Here is a 20114-nt window from a genome sequence, read left to right as displayed (position 1 = left end):
GCGCCTGGCGCTAGCATTAGCGTCTGGCGCTAATGTCAGCGTCTGGCGCTAATGTCAGCGTCTGGCGCTAATTCCGGTTTTTCACGTCAGAACTCTGGTTTGATTTTCTATCTTATTGGCTTATTTTCTCTATAAATAGCCTCTTAAAATTCTGTTTCCAATCATCAATTATCCATCAAATTATCATCAATTCTAATCACCAATTCTCATCTACAATCATCAATTTCTTATTATTCTAACTCTTCTCTCTTAAAGCTAGAAGCTTTTCTCTCTCTCTCTTCTAAACCACCCTTCATACAAAATTCCGCATTCACAAGACCTAGACACACCTAGCCAAGTTCGAAGTTGCCTTCGCCCTAGACGTGAAAGGTTTTAATTTTTGAGGGTTTGGTACCAAATCTCTATTTTAATTATTTAATTTAATTCTTTGGTTTTATTATTTTCCTTGAAGTTACTAACGTGTGTATTTTGTTATTAGAAAGAGGTACGAGGCATCTAAGTGAGTGCTTTAATTGATTTTATTGATGTTATGATATAGAAATCATGCTTAGATTGTTAGGATGTTTCTAGTATCATGTTAGGATGCTTCCTTTAGTATGATATTTAGGGTGATTTGCTTATATCAATTATGATTTCTATGATACTTCCTATTTTCTTTCCTAATAACATGTTAGTATCATGTTAGGGTTAAAGCTTTGATTTTTAATGTTTAGTGACATGCTAGGGTTTGTTATTAATCTTGTTCGTATCATGCCTAGGATCTTACTATTATTATTATGCTTTAACATGATTATGATTTATGATTATGATTTTATGATGATAATTATGTTGCTTGATATTTATTGTTATTTCTTGATCACGCCTTTTATGCATGTTTAAAGGGAATTTGTACTTGTAATCACGCTTAATAAGATAATTAATAATCTTGTTTAAGGTTAATTTGATTATAATTCAAGTGATCGCTAATAATAATTTATTTGTGCTTTAATATTCAACCAACATAGATAAATAGGTTTAGGGGTAATCCTATTCATTGCATGTTAGTCAGAAAGCGCACATTAGTACGATCAGAATAAAGTAGAGGCCTATTATTAGGGCAGGTTCAATCTCTTTTAGATTAGATTTGTACCTTCATCCCCGAACTACTAGTCATGGTTCCAGATCTAGTTAACGATCTCTTGGGTTGTTAAGGGGTGTAACCTTCACCATGTGAACGGTTTACAAGTTCCTAAAATTTGTTGGCGACTCTTTTGCTCTAGCTTTCCTTCCCTTTGGATGCCACCATGCTTAAGTGTATGATCATAGTGGAGTTCAAGTTTGAGGTAATGCTTGAAATATTCCCTACAGTTTTTTGGCGACTCCACTGGGGAGGATTTCTATTTTAATTCCTGAAATTTATTTCGGCAATGATTTAGAATGAGTGGATGAGAGTCGAAAAGTTCTAAGTATTTCATGTGCGTAATTTTGATTAATATTATTGTCATATGCATAAAAAAAGATCTCATTGGAAAGACCATCCGTAATGAGATAAAACATAGGATTTTTACACGTAGGAAATTTGAGGAATATCTTTCACAACTAGTACCGAAATAATGCTGCACGAAACAGGAAAATTTTATCGAGCACAGAAAGTTGCTGAGGCATATAGGAACTAGCGTCAGGAAACAAAGTCTAGCGCCACTTATTTGACTTTAGCGCCAGGCGACAGCTCTAAATCCAAATTGTGGCGCTGGTCTCTATTTGCTGGCGCCAAGTTCTTCCAATACCGAGCCAGAAATATGCGTTCTAATTTTGGCCAGTTTTTAGCACTGTTTGCTCGATCCTACTTCATGATTGAGTTTTCTCACTTTTCTGAAACCCATATGTGTTCTTCATATGGACGTAACCCTCTAGGAATTCATGCTCCATCTACCTGATTGAACGCTCTGAGCAACAAAGGGTACATCCGAGAATGTTGAATTCACCAAACCACGAAAGCGAGTTTTTCTAAATTCGCGGTGTCCCATCCACTCGCGCCAACCCTTCACGGTTAGGCTTCCGCGCAGTGCATCAGGACAATTAACCATGGACCCTCTATTGACTAACCCATATCCCGAACTTTAGAGAACTAGAGTCATGGTTAGGTTGCAAACTCATTGCATCATATTGTGCCTACTTGACTAATTGTGCATTATTTGTTATGCATACTCTATGTGATTTTTCCTAACCGTTTGTTTGGCTTCTGCTAAGATTAAATAAATTTATCTATGACTAAAAGAACTTTGCCTAATTGATTAATTAATTACTTAATTAATTTGAGTAAATAAAGTCTAATATTTAATCAGAGTTGACTTAGTACGACTTTAGGTATACCCCTGTAGAGTAAAAATACCGAAATAGTTTCATATCGACACTCCAACATAGTTTCAATGGCTTCAAAATTTGAACTGTAGCGCCACTTTGTGGAGCGTAGCGCCTGGCGACAATCCTGTCGTCTGGCGCGACACTGCAAAGAGAGGCGCCAGTCCTTTCAATTTGACGACAGTTCAGGATATTGCTCGAGTCATCACTTTGTGTCTAATTAAACAGTTTGCAAATCAATTCGATTATTTTTATTAATAATAATGCGTCGTTAAGTCCTTAATTGAATCTAGTCCCATGGTCTAGCCACATGGTCATGACTTGAGTCTTAACATGTTACCTACACTCACTAGTCTTAGTACACACTTTGCACATACTCTTTTCACATCATGACCATGTCTTAGGTTCATGCATGAGTCGGTTTTTTCCTTCATTTGAGCTGGGGGTACATTCCATTCCTAATTCTTCATATCCCTCCATCTACATCGTCTTTCTTCATTTTCTCCATCAATTGCATGTTGAATAGAGTTTGAGTCAAATAATTAACAATGAATATCCCAAATTCCTTTTCCACAGTACTTGGTCGAGGAGAGAAGGGCGATTAATCAAGGACAACCTCTTTATTCAAGTCTCACTTTTTGATAACCCGATTCATCAAAAGAGGAAGGCTAAGAAGATAATGGCAAGTCAAGAAGAAGTTGATGAACTTAGGAACCAATTGACTGATGTCACGGAGGCGTTGAAGGCTTTCACCCTCAGAATCAATGACCTTATGAAGCAACAACAAATGGAGCTCATGCAAGAAAGCTTGAGCAAGCTATCTAGTGACTATAAATTTCAGGGCATTAGTTCACAAGGGGTCTCGCTGGAAAAGGAACTTCTTCTGCATAAGTTCAATGCCAACGACATCCCAAGATTCAAAGCGACAGATAACCCTTACCTTCATCTAAGAGCTTTTGAAACTATAATGAACATTAAGGGGATTGATAAGAAAGTCTTTCATTCTTTTGTTTTCTTTATCTCTTGAGACCGTTTGTCAACAATGGTTCTTTTCCCTTGACAAAGAGAAAATCTCCTCTTGGGAGTCGATAACAAACGCTTTCATAGATAGATATAAGTGCAACATTCAAGACGAAACAGACCATAGACAATTTGAGATGTTAAAACAAAAAGAAAATGAAGGATTCACTTCTTTCTTCAACAAATGGAAGGAAACTTCTGCTAATATGGTCAAGGTTCCTACCGAAAAAGAATCTGTGAGGATTTTATCAAGAATCTCCAAGAGAAGTATTCAAAGCACTTAAAATACCATCACAACTTGAATACTTTCAAGGCTTTGTATAATATAGGCATTGACATTGAAGATGACCTTCTGAAAGATAATAGTGCGAGAGGAAAGAAGAACGATCATCCTTCTTCTTCCTCTCCCATTAATGAAGTATATGCTACGAACGCCTCTAAATCACGAATCCAAAAGTCTAAAAAAGTGTTCACTCCACAACAGCTTTTGAAAAACTACACCATAAAGGACTAGTCATGCCCATAGGGCCCATCAAAGATCCAGTTCCAGAAGCCAGGCCACCCAAGTGGAACCCTAATAAGCACTGAAAATATCACCAAGTAAAGGGTCACGACACTAAGGAATGTTGGAAACTCAAAGAAGCTATTCAAGATCTGATTGATGACAATAAAACTTCCGAAATTCTAGCCATCGCAGAAGATCAAACATCCTTCGATCCTTCACTCCTTATCACACTTGTAGGTGAGCCCATGATCGAGACAGCTTATATAACCTCTCGTGATGAAGTGGTCATGATTGAGGAGGATGAAAGTATTTTCATTGATAATACCAGGGAAGACTCGTCAAGTCTAAAAGAGGACGTTCGAAAACAGCAAGATGTCGTTGCCATGCTGTAGAAGGACTAGCAAATCGGGTGATGGTTATCGAACAAAATTCTTGCCAAGGATTTAATGAAGAGCTCAGTGCTCCTAATCCACGGGTAAAACGGACCATTGAAGAATACACACCAATAGGAATGACTTACAATGAAGCTTTTGACTGTCTTCACGATCAAGGTCTCATTCACCCCATTGGTCCCAGTCAAGACCCTCCGCCTGAAAAACGGTATCCTAATTGGGACCCAAGTTCTTATTTCCAATACCATAGAGGTCGTGGTCACACCACCGAAGCATGTCTCGCCCTCAAAGATCATGCTCAAGACCTCATTGATTCAAATCTCCTTCATGTTCCCCCGCGCGACAAAGGCCAAGATCAGTAACAATAACAACAGTGGCTGTAAAGGAAAGACGAATGACTATCCTTCTTCTTATGAAAACACCTACTCTAGTAACAACATTGGTACTTTCGACCTTAATGAAATCTTAGCCATGGATAATCGAAGATTTAGAAAGCAACTAAGAAAGGATTTCACCCCCATTGGAATTAGCTACGATGATGCTTTCGATCGAATCCATGCAAAGGGACTCATTACTCCTATTGGACCCATTCAAGATCCCCCACTTGAGAAGAGATTGTCTAGTTGGAACCCAAATGTACGCTGCAAGTACCATCAAGGTAGGGGTCATACTACTGAGAGCTGTTGGAAGCTAAAGGAAGCAATCCAATATTTGATCGACAATAACGGGCTTCTAATATCTCCAGTCGGCAAGAACGCCAATTGATGATAAACACAAGGCAAGAGGCGAGCTGCAACGACAAGATTTCATGACCTCTTTTTCCTATTTCTTTTTCATTTTTTCCTCTCCCCAATAAGTCTAGTATAGGCACCTTTCTTTCCCCTTAGATTAATTTTGTAGATTCTTTCTTTTTCCCTTTTAATAAAATGAGCATTTACTTTATTTCATATGATCATTTCATTAATTAAAAAAAAAATCCATGTCAAACTAAGCACAAGGTATATCAATGATTTGAGGCACCCCTTGTAGCCACATCATATCACCTTTCACCCTTCAAATATGTTATCCTTTGTTGGAAAACCACTTTGAGCCTCGTCTAACGATAGACCCGTCATTTTTCAACCTATATCTACCTAAGCTTGGGATGGGATAGTGTGCAACTTATGCAAGTTTTCAACATCGTAAAAAGCTTGAGTGACTTCAAAAGATTAAAATAGCAAAAATAGAAAAATAAATAAATAAAAGTGTACAAAAGGGTAAGTGTTCCAATGTCTGATATGAAAATGTCTTTGATAAGAACACGTCTCAGATTGCGTCTCTTATTGAGTGCTCGGTACCGTGCCTGAGAAACATGAATGCCAAGTGAGTGATAGACCGCATGATCGGGATTGCCCACACTTATAAAAGTGAAATAAATTCTAAAGAAAAAGAAAGAGCTAAAAAAGAGTAGAAAACCTCAAGCAAGAAAATACAAATATTCAATAGCAAAGTTACACACCTTGGGGGCTTATCGAGGGTCTTGAGCCTTTATCCCCTTCTTCTTCAACCTTTAGCCTAACCACGTTACAACCCTTAAAAAGACCTTTTTGAGGTATACACATACTTGTGCGAGGTTCGGCTAGAGCTACGTTCGGCCTAATTCCTAACGGATACGTAGGCAACCTCACATTGAGGTGCGGCCGTAATAAACATGCATTCATATTCACATTCACACACCATGATCATATCAAGGGATCTCCAATGCTCATCCCTATTCATGTAGAGCTACACTTGGGGGCTTAATCCTTACATCATTAGCTTACCTAGCCTAAGAGTCACCACCATCTGACTCTTTTAAAAAATAATATCTTTCCACACACTTAGCCCTTGCAGCCTAACCTTAGTGTCACTTTCACACACTGCATAGACACATAACCAAATAGTCTTCCCCTTAGGAACCCTTTGTCATGAAATCTTAACACAACGTTGAAGCATGTATTGTCATATCAAAATCACTCATCAATCATAATCATCATTGCATCACGAAGTATGAAGTGCTTAGCCTCCGCGCCTAAGTTACCTAAATACTTTCATTATCGAGTCAACTAGGATAGTCTAAGATGTTATAATCCTTGTACTGTGAGAAATAACATTTGACTAAGCTCATTCAAAATGCACCTTCAAAAACTTCACTTCGATTCTTTTTCGTGTCTTTCTTTTTCGGGAGAAAGTCAGTACCCTCCACAAAAATGACGGAAAATTTTTGCTTTTTTGCATTTTCGAGTCGCACAATCATAATACAATGCCCACACTGGTCATGAGTCACACGTGTCATTTCACTTCGAGTCGAATCAACCTCGAGTCAATCACAGGGATTTAGGTTTATACCTGAGTCGTGTCAAGTCAATGAGTCAAGCGACATTAAATCTTAGGTCAACCCTAAAATAATTAAAGAGATTAGCAAGGTCCTATACTAGATCCCAGCGTCTGGCGACAGAGCCAAATTTCCCTAATTTCCCTTTCCGCAGCACTTGGTCAAGGAAAGAAGGGCTATTAATCAAGGACAACCTCTTTATTCAAGTCTTACTTTTTGATAAACCGATTCATCAAAAAAGGAAAGCTAAAAAGATAATGGCAACTCAAGAAGAAGTCAACGAGCTTAGGAATCAATTGACTGAAGTGACTGAAGCTTTGAAGGCTTTAGCCCTCAAAATCAATGACCCTGTGAAGCAACAACAAATGGACCTTATGCAAGAAAGCTTGAGCAAGCTATCTAGTGATTACAAGTTTCAAGCCATTAGTTCACAAGGGGTCTTGGTGGACAAGGAACTTCTTCCGCATAAGTTCAATGCCAACGACATCCCAAAATTCAAGGCAACTAATAATCCTTACCTTCACTTAAGGGCCTTTGAAACTATAATGAACATTAAGGGGATTGATAAGAAAGTCTTTCATTTTTTCTTTATCTCTTGAAACCGTTTGCCAACGATGGTTCTTCTCCCTTGACAAAGAGAAAACCTCTACTTGGGATGCTATAGTAAACGCTTTCACTGATAGGTACAAATGCAATATTCAAGTCGAAACCGATTATAGACAACTTGAGATGCTAAGAAAAAAAGAGAATGAAGGTTTTACCTCTTTCTTTAATAAGTGGAGGGAAACTTCTGCTAAAATGATTGAGGTGCCCTTCGAAAAAGAATTTGTGAGGATGTTTATCAAGAATCTCCAAGAAACGTATTCAAAGCACTTAAAATATCAACACAGCTTGAATACTTTCAAAGCCGTCTATGACATAGGTATCGAGATCGAAGATTACCTCGCAAAGTAAAAAGCTACTAAAAATAGTAACCACGGTGGCTGGAAAGGAAAGAAGAACGACAATCCTTCTTCTTCCGAAAACGCCCACTCTAGTAACAATGTTAGTACCTTCGATCTCAGTAAATTTTTTGTCATGGATAACCATGGATTTAAGAAGCAACTAAGGAAAGACTTAACCCCCATTGGGATGAGCTATGATACTGCGTTCGATCGACTCCATGCCAAGGGACTCATTACTCCCATTGGACCTATTCAAGATCCCGCACCTGAAAAGAGATTGCCTAATTGGAATCCAGATGAACACTGTAAGCACCATCAAGGTAGGGGTCATGCTACTGAGAGCTGTTGGAAGCTAAAGGAGGCTATCCAACATTTGATCGATAATAACAAGCTTCCCATGCCTCCAGCTAGCAAGAAGAGTAATGATAAAGCAAACGACACAAGAAAAGAGGCGAGCTTCAGCGACAAGATTTCGTGACCTCTTTTTATATTCTTTATTGACCCTTTCCCTAATAAGTCTAGCATAGGCACCTTTCTTTTCCCTTAGATTAATTTTGTAGATTCTTTCTTTTTCCCCTTTTAATAAAATGAGCATTTATTTCCTTGCATATGATCATTGCTTTGCATTAAAAAATAAATAAATAAAATAAAAATTCATGTCGAATTAATCACAAGGTATACCAATAATTTGAGGCACCCCTTGTATCCACATCATATCACCTTTCACCCTTCAAATATTCAATCCTTTTTTGGGTAAACCATTTTGAGCCTCGTCTAACGATAGACCCTTCATTTTTCAACCCATATCTACCTAACTTTAGGATGGGATTGTGTGTAACTTATGCAATTTTCTAAAAAGGCTTGAGTGACTTCAAAAGATTAAAATAGCAATAAATAAAAAAATCAATAAAAAATAAATAAAAGTGTACAAAAGGGCAAGTGTTCCAATGTCTTTGACATGAACATGTCTTCGATATGAACACGTCTCAGATTGCGTCTCTTATCGAGTGTTCGGTACCGTGCCTGAGAAACATGAATGTCAAGTGACTGATAGACCGCATGATCGGGATTATCCACACTTATAAAAACAAGATAAATGCTAAAGCAAAGGAAAAAGCTAAAAAAGAGTAGAAAGTCTCAAGCATAAAAATACAAAGATTCAAAAGCAAGGTTGCACACCTTGGGGGCTTATCTAGGGTCTTGAGCCTTTGTCCCTTTCTTCTTCAACCTTTAGCCTAACCACGTTACAACCCTTAAGAAAAACTTTTTTGAGGTATACACACACTTGTGCGAGGTTCGGCTAGAGCTACGTTCGGCCTGATTCCTAACGGATACGTAGCCAACCTTACAATGAGGTACAGCCGTAATAAACATGCATTCATATTCACATTCACACACTCACACCATGATCATATCAAGGGATCCCCTGTTCTTATCCCTATTCATTTAGAGCTAGACTTAGGGGCTTGATCCCTACATCATTAGCCTATCTAGCCTAAGAGTCACCGTTATTTGACTCTTCTAAACATAATATCTTTTTCCACACACTTAGCCCTTGCGGCGTAACTTTAGTGTCACTTTCGCACACTTCACAGATACATGACCAAATAGTCTTTCCCTTAGGAACCCTTTGTCATGGAATCTTAACACAACGTTGAAGCATGCCTTGTCAACATCACTCATAATCATCATTGCATCACAAAGTATGAAGTGCTTAGCCTCCGTGCCTAAGTTACCCAAATACTTTCATCATGGAGTAAACAATAGAGATAGCCTAAGATGAATTAATCCTTACACCTTGAGAGATAGTATCAAACGCAAACATTTAACTGACTAAGCTCATTCAACATGCACCTTCAAAAACTTCGATTCTTTTTTGGCGTCTTTCTTTTTCGGGAGAAAGTCGGTACCCTCCACAAAAAATGACAGAAATTTTTTTCTTTTTTTCATTTTCGATTCGCACAATCACATTACAATGCACACACGAGTCATGTACACATTGAGTCATGTCGTGTTATCACATTGATTCAACACTATGCACACACGAGTCACATGAGGTGAGTCGTCTTACCTTGAGTCACAACAAGTCAATGAGTCAAGCGACACTAAATCTTAGGTTAACCCTAAAGAGAGATTAGCAAAGTCCTATAGTCAAAGATATAAATGCAGGTGCATCCCAGCGAGCAAAAACATTCCCGGATCATTTTTTCAAAAAAAAAAAAATCGCGAATATGACACATGAGATTCTTCCAAGATAAGAGGAGTCACATGGATCGGTAAATTAGAGATAAAGAGCTTTAACTTACAAAAGATTTGAGCGGGTTTAGTTGAAAGGAAACGACCAAGTTCAAAGTTCGAAGCAAAACCGAGCAATGAATAGCGGCAGCAAGAGCAGAATAGGGAAGACCCGACTCCAGCACCAGAAAACAACATTTGGCGTCTGGCAATAGATTTCAGCGCCTGGCGCTAGATCCCAGCGTTTGGCGAAAGAGCCAATTCTTGGCGCTAAAGATATGTCAGCAGCGACAGAGCTCGAGGCCTCTCAGAATTTCGGGTTCCTTGGTACGCCAGTCAGCCCCTATAAGCAATTTGACATGATTAAGTAGTCAATTTGATTACAACCGTAAATAAGTGATTGGCCTGACGAAAGATCGTCTCACTTAGCTTAAAGCGCCTAAACGTTAGCTCATCACAAAGGCACCGACATACTGGTTCAGAAGCACCGATGTAATGGTTCACAGCACCGACTTACTGTTTTACAAGCAGCAGAAGTGTCGATGCACTGGCTAAAGCAAAGTTCAAGCGAGCTTTAAAGATCGACAAGCGTTGGTCTTCGGTAGTTTTCTTCAAAATATTATCACAACAACTGAGAATAACTTCAAGAGAGGTAATCTTTGACGACATTTGCTAAGATTGTGGAAGTTGTCACCAAAAGATTTGAGAAGATAGCACAAGATCGGCGGTCTTCGACGACATTCGCTGAGATTGTGGACGTTGTCATCCAAGATCTGAGAAGATAGCACGAGATGGGCGGTCTTCGACGGCATTCGCTAAGATTGTGATGGTTGTCATCCAAGATTTGAGAAGATAGCACGAGATGGGCGGTCTTCGACGGCATTCGCTAAGATTGTGGAGGTTGTCACCAAGATGTGAGAAGAGCGGTTCGTGATGATCTTCGACCACTTTTGCTATGATTAGGAAGGTTGTCACAATAATTCAAGAAAAAGGCTCAAGATGTAGAGCATTGATCGACGGCGTTTCCTAGCTTGCGGGGGGTTGTCACAAACAACTAGAGGTGATTTCAAGAGAAGTTATCTTCGATAGCGTTCCCTAGATTGTGGAAGGTTGTAACCCACAGCAAATACAACAACGGCAACAAATCGGTTACCCTCAGAGACGTGTGCTCGACGGTGCTAGATACGCGTTTCTTAATTCTTTTATATGTTTAACTAATGCTAGTTTGCAGGTATCGGAGTTACAAGAATGATTTAGGATTGCACAACGTTTTGAATCATTCTCCGTCCCTATTGATACTCTGACTATCGTTTTCGAAACTTGCGTTTCTCCAAACTCAGTCAAAGTGGGGGCTACTGTAGACACCTATTTGTGTCTCCCCAAAACCAAAATCGGTGATGAGTACTTTTCACGTCGAATCATAATCGAATGAAGTGAAAGTGTGGAAAGTCTAATGTTGCATCTAAGTTTTTTATTTCTTTTCTTTCTCTCTGTTTTTGAAAACCTATTTTTAAGAAAACGGTCAATCTAATTTGATTTGGTCCATGTCAAGGGTCCAATAATAGTGTAGTTGGGTTGGGTTCGAAAAGAGCTTTCCAACGATATATTATAAGCCCAATTACGATGAATAATGAGGAAATTATAGCCAAATTACCAAACTAGGCCCGGTTTTATCCTTATATGCAGCCCAATGATCTAGAGGAGAGCCTAATATTGATCTATCATTCTTAATGCAATTAGAATTGATTTTAGCCTTCTAGATTCTTCTACAAGGTTCTTTTCATTCCTATTTTAATTAGCATTGATAAATTAATTTTGGTTGACTTTTTAGAGTTTTAATCAGAATAAAAGAAGTGTTTTTAAGGAAAATACGATTTTGCCCTTCTATACGGCTAAATTTTATCAAAATTAAGAAAACGCGTGAAATTATTTTCTAGCGCCTGACGACAGAATTAGCGCCTAGCGCTAAGGCTTGGCGCCTGGCGCTAATGTCCAGCGTCTGGCGCTAATCTGTTTTATTCTTTTCGAAACTCTGATTCGTTTTTCTATCCATACGGCTGATTTTCTCTATAAATAGCCTCCTAAAACCTCCGTTTTCAATCATCAAAATTTATCATTAATTCTTCTCATCAACTCTCATCAAGAATTTCTTGATTCTCTCCCTCTTTCTAAACCAACCCTTTTACAAACACAATTCCTCATACATTAGCACTAGACATACTTAGCCAAGTTCGAAGTTGCCTTCACCCTAGACGTGAAAGGTTTTAATTTCTGAGGGTTTGGTCCCAAATCTCTCTTTCAATTATTTAATTTAATTGTTTGATTATTATTTTCCTTGAATTTACTAACGTGTGTAATTTGTTATTAGAAAGAGGTACGAGGCATCCAAGTAAGTGCTTTAATTGATTTATTGATATTATGTAGAAATCATGTCTAGGTTGTTATTATGATTCCTAGTGTCATGTTAGGGTGTTTTGATCTTCCTAGTATCATGTTTAGGGTAACAACTATAATTTCTAATATCAAATATGACAATTGTGATTCCTGCGATGCTTCCTATTTTCTCTTCCTAATATTCATGTGGGTATCATGTTAGGATTAAAGCTTTGATTTTTAATGTTTAGTGACATGCTAGGGTTTGTTATTAATCTTGTTAGTATCATGCCTAGGATCTTGCTATTATTATCCTTTAACATAATTATTATAATTATAATTATAATTATGATTGTGATTATTATTGTTATGATTATTATTATGTTGCTTGATATATATATATATATATATATATATATATATATATATATATTGTTATTGCTTGATCGCGCCTTTTATGCATGTTTAAAGAGAATATGTACTTGTAATCACGCTTAATAAGATAATTAATAATCTTGTTAGGGTTAATTTGATTATAATTCAAGTGATCGCCAATAATAGATTTATTTGTGCATAATATTCAACCAACATAGATAAACAGGTTTAGGGTAAACCTATTTATTGCATGTTAGTTAGAAAGCGCACATGAATGCGATCAGAATAAAGTAGAGGCCTATTATTAGGGTAGGTTCAATCTCTTTTAGGTTGGTTTGTACCTTCATCCCCGAACTACCAGTCATGGTTCAAGACCTATTGGAGTTGACGATCTCTTGGATCGCTAGGGGTGTAACCTTCACCTTGTGAACGGTTTACAAGTTCCTAAAACTTGTTGGCGACTCTTTTGCTCTATCTTCTTTCCCTTTGGACGCCACCGTACTTTAGTGTATGATCGCAGTGGGGTTCAAGCTAGGGATAATGCTTGAAATATTCCCTACAATGTCAAACTAAACACAAGGTATACCAATGATTTGAGGCACCCCTTGTAGCCACATCATATCACCTTTCACACTTTCAAATATACAATCCTTTCTTGATACACAACTTTGAGTCTCCTTTAACGATAGACCTTTCTTTTTTCAACCCATATCTACCTAACCTTGGGATGGGATGGTGTGTAACTTATGGAATTTCAAATATACAATCCTTTCTTCATAAACCACTTTGAGCCTCGTCTAACGATAGACCTTTCTTTTTCAACCTACATTTATCTAACCTTGGGATGGGATGGTGTGTAACTTATGCAATTTTCAAAGAACAAAGCTTGAGTGATTTCAGAAATTCAATAAAGAGCAAAAATAAGCAAAAGCAAAAAAATAAATAAAAGTGTACAAAAGGGCAAGTGTTCCAATGTCTTTGATATGAAAATATCTTCGATAAGAACACGTCTCAGATTGCGTCTCTTATCGAGTGTTCGGTACCGTGCCTGAGAAACATGAATGCCAAGTGAGTGATAGACCTCATGATCGGGATTGCCCACACTTATAAAAATAAGATAAATGCTAAAGCAAAGGAAAAAGCTAAAAAAGAGTAGAAAGTCTCAAGCATAAAAATACAAAGATTCAAAAGTAAGGTTGCACACCTTGGGGCTTATCGGGGGTCTTGAGCCTTTTATCCCTTCTTCTATAACCTTTAGCCTATCCATGTTACAACCCTTAAAAAGACCTTTTTGAGTTATACACACACTTGTGCGAAGTTCGGCTAGAGCTACGTTCGGCCTGATTCCTAACGGATACGTAGGCAACCTCACATCGAGGTGCGGCCGTAGTAAAATTGCATTCATATTCACATTCACACACTCACACCATGATCATATCAAGGGATCTCCTATGCTCATCCCTATTCATTTAGAGGACTTGGGGGCTTGATCCCTACATCATTAGCCTACCTAGCCTAAGAGTCACCACTATTTGACTCTTTTCATAATGTCTTTCTACACACTTAGCCTTTTGCGGCCTAACTTTTATTATCACTATCACACACATCACAGATACATGATCAAATATACTTCCCTTAGGAACCCTTTGTCATGAAATCTTAACACAATGTTGAAGCATGCCTTGTCATATCAACATCACTCATCAATCATAATCATCATTTCATCACAAAGTATGAAGTGCTTAGCCTCTGTGCCTAAGATTACCCAAATACTTTCATTATCATGGAGTCAACAATTGAGATAGTCTAGGATGAATTAATCCTTGCACCTTGAGAGATAGTATCAAACAACATTTGACTAAGTTCATTCAACATGCATCTTCAAAAAAAACTTCACTTTAATTCTTTTTCGCGTCTTTCTTTTTTGGGAGAAAGTCGGTACCCTCCACAAAAATGACGGAAAATTTTTGTTTTTTTGCATTTTCGAGTCGCACGATCACATTACAATACACACATGAGTCATATACACATTGAGTCATGTCGTGTTATCACATTGAGTCAACACTATGCACACACGAGTCACATGAGGTGAGTCGTCTTACCTTGAATCATGACAAGTCAATTAGTCAAGCAACACTAAGTCTTAGTTCAACCCTAAAGAAAGATAAGCAAAGTCTTATAGTCAAAGATATAAATGCAGGTTCATCCCAGCGAGTAAGAACAATCCCGGATCTTTTTTTCAAAAAACTGCAAATATGACCGCAGGAGATTCCTCCAAGATAAGAAGAGTTACATTGATTCGTAAATTAGAGATGAAGAGCTTTAATTTACAAAAGATATAATTATGATTGTGATTATTATTGTTATGATTATTATTATGTTTCTTGATATATATTTATTCTTATTGCTTGATCACACTTTTTATGAATGTTTAAAGGGAATTTGTACTTGTAATCACGTTTAATAAGATAATTAATAATCTTATTTAGGGTTGATTTGACTATAATTCAAGTGATCGCCAATAATAGTTTATTTGTGCATTAATATTCAACCAACATAATAAACAGGTTTAGGGATAATCCTATTGATTGCATGTTAGTCAGAAAGCGCACATGAATACGATCAGAATAAAGTAGAGGCCTATTATTATGGCAGGTTTTATCTCTTTTAGGTTGGATTTGTACCTTCATCCCCGAACTACCATTCATGGTTCTAGATCTATTGGAATTAACGATCTCCTGGATCGTTAAGGGGTGTAACCTTCACCCTGTGAACGGTTTACAAGTTCCTAAAACTTGTTGGCGACTCTTTTACTCTAGCTTCCTTCCCTTTGGACGCCACCATGCTTAATGTATGATCATAGTGGGGTTCAAGCTAGGGGTAATGCTTGAAATATTCCCTACACTAACCCTTCTAATGTTTCTTTGCAAGGTAAATCTTAGGATAAAGGAGGGGATGTGTAGAGCCCAGTTATCAAACTACCATTCTCCAATAGACAATTGAAGAGTAAGTTTGATAAAAAAAAATCGGTAAGTTTTTGGAGGTTGTGAAAAACTTGCAGGTAACACTTCCTTTCACTGATTTAATCACTTAGGTTCCTGCATATGCTAAGTTTATGAAAGATATTCTGACTAGGAAAAGGGCCTTTAATGAGGTAGAAACTGTAGCTTTTACAGAGGAATGTAGTGCTCATAATAATAATTTGGTTCCAATGTGAGATAAGAAGAAAAAAAAGAGCAAAAGAAAAAAAATTGTTTCAAATATTCAAATGTTCTATGTGAAGATTGCTCAAGAAAAAAAAAAAGAGAAAAGAATTCAAAAAGAAAAAAAAAATAGAAGTTCAAGTTTGAAGAAAAAAAAAAAGAAAGGAAAAAAAAAAGAATGAGTTCAAAGTTTGTTTTATTTCACTCTAATTCTTTATTATCATATTTTTGTGAGTGAATATGTAAGTGTTGGGATTGTTGTTATGTATGGGATTGTTTGGTGAACTTTTGTGGAGTTAAGTTATGATTGGAGATGATTTAGTCATTGTTTGTTTTTTACCCTGGGTTTTGTTAGGATATGGCTCCTTTAAGCATGGCTTTTCACCCACATTTTCCTAAATTTTTCCTACCCTTTACCCTATCCTTACATTACAAGCTTTAAAGACCTTCCGACCGTTGTGCATAGAGTTGTATGGATGTGAAAGTGTTGTTTATCAATGCAAGTTATGATTTGACATATTTCAAGTCGACTAGTAGATTGAGTGTATATATTTTTAAACACACGAGAGTGTGAGTTGGGAGGGAATTGTTCACATAAAAGGGGTTGGGATGGAGAGCGATCGAGTACATCTTTTTCTCGCCACATAAATAAGAGTTGAGTGTGTGAGCACTAGTTTTAAATACTATATGCTCATGTGGTTTGCTCTACTTGACAATTGTTGGGGAGGAAGAGTGATAAGATGAATGAGATTGATTGACATTGAAGCATGTTTATTAGATTTTCCTTGAATTATTGGTTCTTGATTTTGATTATTTGGGGTGAAGCATGTCTTATGTATTCATTGATGAGCTCTTTGCTTAGGGACAAGCAAAGGTTTGGCTTGGGGGAGTTTGATGTGTCTAATTTATATAATATTTTACCCCCGTCCCTTGATCATAATTAGTAGTGTTTTTGGCTCTTTAGAGCCACTTTTATTACTAATTGGTGTTTTCTAGTGTTTTCGTAGTTTTGGTTGAGTTTTGTAGGGAATTGCACTTTTAGAGCATTTTCCCGAGTTTTCATGGAGCAACTACGGACATTGGAGGAGCATGACCGTTTTTAAAGCCCAAGGCCGGTTAGAGTCATTAAGCCGGTGGTTAAGGGCTCGACTTGTGGAATACGAGCGTTGGACCGAGTATTCAAGACCCTAGGTGGATATCCTGATTGGGCTAAAAAGTAAGCCCAATCGAAGTTCCAAGCTTCAAGGAGAAGCCGGTCCTGATCGGGTGAGCATTGGCCCGATCGGGCACTGCTGCTCAGAAGGATGTGTGAAGAAAAAAAGGCGGGCCCGATCGGGCTGCCTATCGCCTTATCGGGCGCGTGTTTATGGGGAGGCATCTTCAGCGATTTCTTAGTTTCTAATTAGGAATAATTTTAGATTATTGTTTAAGTACGATTTTAATGTTTTTGCTTAGTACCTCTCTTCTTAGACTTTCTCTCTCTACTTAGATTATTTATCTCTCTAGTTTCTCTCTCTTACAACTCAATCTTGTTCTTGACTCAACTCCTTAATTCCGATTACTTTGGTAACGATTTCTTTTTATTAATTTCAGCAATTTTATTACTTTGTTTCTTCATGACTTGTTTAATTGCTTTGATTAGTTTAGTTTTAATTATGTCCAAGTAGTTTAATTCTAGGGTTTATGGGGATCCATAATTAATATGAAGGGATAATTTGTTATTGTTGATTATTAATATTGCATGATAATTTCTTATTGAATTGTTTTAATTCTTTACAATTGTATTATGAATCGAGCAGATGTGATCTGATTGTAAAGTATAGCAATATTGAATTGATGAATTGAGTAGATGTTAATTTGATATTAAAGGTTATTTTCAATAGGAACTTAGATCTAATAAATTGTGAGAGCCTGATAGATCCATGTTGGTTAATAAATTGCGAGAGCCTGTTAAGCATTTTATTTGTGTAATGTTAATTATCGATTGTTATGCTTTAATCCCAGAATATTAATTATTGGTGAACCTGTGACCCTAGGCCTTCTTATTATTGATTTTCTCCCTAAACTTGATCTTCGTAGTTAGTTCCCTTTTTATAACAACAAATTGGTTACTTGATAATCTAGATTATATTAATTAATTAGGAATAGAAAGACTTGTTTCCCTGTGGATTCGACCCTACTTCCCTATTTGCATTAGTTAGAGGACTTAGGTAATACTTTTGATTAGTTGATACGACTTTAGCATGTCACATTCTTTTAATCATACTTGATATTAGGAATTTTTAGTTGTTACCCTAAACATGATTCTAGGAATAAACATCCTAACATGATACTAGGAATCAAAATAACAATCTAAGCTTGATTTCTATATCATAAAATCAATTAAACAATTAAAGCACTTACTTGGATGCCTCGTACCTCTTTCTACTAACAAAATACACAAGGAAAATAATAAAATCAAACAATTAAATTAAATAATTGAAAGAGAGATTAGGGACCAAACCCTCAAAAATATCAAACCTTTCACGTTTAGGGTGAAGGCAACTTCGAATTATGCTAGGTGTGTCTAGATCTTGTGAATGCAGAATTTTGTTTGTGAAAAGTTGGTTTAGAAAGAGAGAGAGAGAGAATGTCAAGAATTCCTTGATGAGTTGGTGAGAATTGATTGAAGAATTGATGAAAATTGATGATTAAAGACGGAGGTCTAAGGACACTATTAATAATGAAAACAATCTGGATTAGATAAAAAAGAATCGGAGTTTGCAAAGGAATAAAACACGTTGTTGTCGTCGAAATAGCCTTTGTCGCTGCGCGACAGGGCTTGTCACTAGGCGACAGCCTGGCGTTCGGCGCTGCAGGCGATTTTCCACACGTTTTCTATTTTTTGATAAAATCAAGCGTAAAAGTCCGTATGAGGGGTAAAATCATAATTTCATTTAAAACACTTCTTTTATTCCATATAAAACTCATAAAACTTAATTATCAATCATAATCACATTAGGATTCAAAAGAACCTTCTAGAAGATTCTAGAAGACTATAATCAATCCTAATTGCATTAGGAATGATAATTCATAATAGGCCCTCTTCTAGATCATTGGGCCGCATATAAAGATCTAACCGAACCCAGTTTAGTAATTTGGCCATAACTTCCTCATTAATCATCAGAATTGGGCTTATAATATATCGTTGGAAAGCTCTTTTCGAGCCCAATCTAAATACACTATTATTGAACCCATATCATGGACCAAAATAAATTGGATTAGCTATTTTCATAAAATAGGTTTTCGAAAACCAGAAAGAAAGAATTTAATAAAAACTAATCGCAACACTAGACTTTCAACACTTTCACTTCATTCGATTATGATTCGACGCGAAAGGTATTCATCACCGGGTTTGGTTTTGGGGAGACACAAATGGGTGTCTACAGAACTCATTGTTTTTAGAAGAGAATAAGTAATTGAACTTAGGGTTTGACAGAGAAAATGAGAAGGAGAAGAAAGTACGAAGAAGAGAGAGAAAAGGGAAAACGGAAGAAGACCTAGGGTATATGTCGAATTTCTAGAGAATTCCCCAGAACTTATTCAAATTGGGCAGCATATTCAAGGGAAAATGAATGCAATTCATTAAATGAGGTAGTTAGGTAGATGAGTGATTGTTGATGAAATAAGGATGGAGGGGGTTAATTTTTGGTGGGAATGGTTAAAGTTACTGAATTAAGTAAGTGTAATTATAACATGCTAAACAAACTTTTTAAAAAATAAAGTAAGGGTAAGATCATCATTTCACTCTTTAAAATTTACTAAAAAAAGGAAAGAAAATAGTTTATTGTGAGTATTGTGTACTGGTCATTTAAAGTAATTGTTGGGAGTAATATGTAATGGAGGGAGTAGATAAAATAGCATACGTGTTAATAATTCTAGTATCTTTGTTGAACATTATGAACAAGAAAATTATAACAAACACGAACATTTAAATTGTAGATGATAATCTATTAGTTATCCACTTAATAAATGGCACGTGGGCAGTCCCTTAGCAAATCGAACATATCATTGAAGATTTACATTCCTTCTTTACTTAGCTTCATAGTTGGAGTGTTCACTATATTATTCCATAAACAATTTAAGCAACAAATTAGATCATCTATTAATTGATAATATGCATAATATAGACGTTTAATTTGTAATAACTCTAGCTTGTTCTCGATTCTTTTCATGACATATTATGAATTCCCTTGGTGTTTTTTTAGTGTCACAAATAAATTAGGGTCCTAAATGGCTCTTCTAATCTAATCTTGCTTGAACAAGAAGCTTATAGACATCGATAATAGTTTGTATGAAAACATATAAAATATTGCGGATAATAGAAGTACTTCC

The sequence above is a fragment of the Chenopodium quinoa genome, unplaced genomic scaffold, assembly GCF_001683475.1.
Source record: "Chenopodium quinoa cultivar QQ74 unplaced genomic scaffold, ASM168347v1, whole genome shotgun sequence".
NCBI lineage: Eukaryota > Viridiplantae > Streptophyta > Magnoliopsida > Caryophyllales > Amaranthaceae > Chenopodium > Chenopodium quinoa.
The sequence above is the reverse complement of the archived record's forward strand: the minus strand, read 5'-3'. Positions refer to the sequence as shown.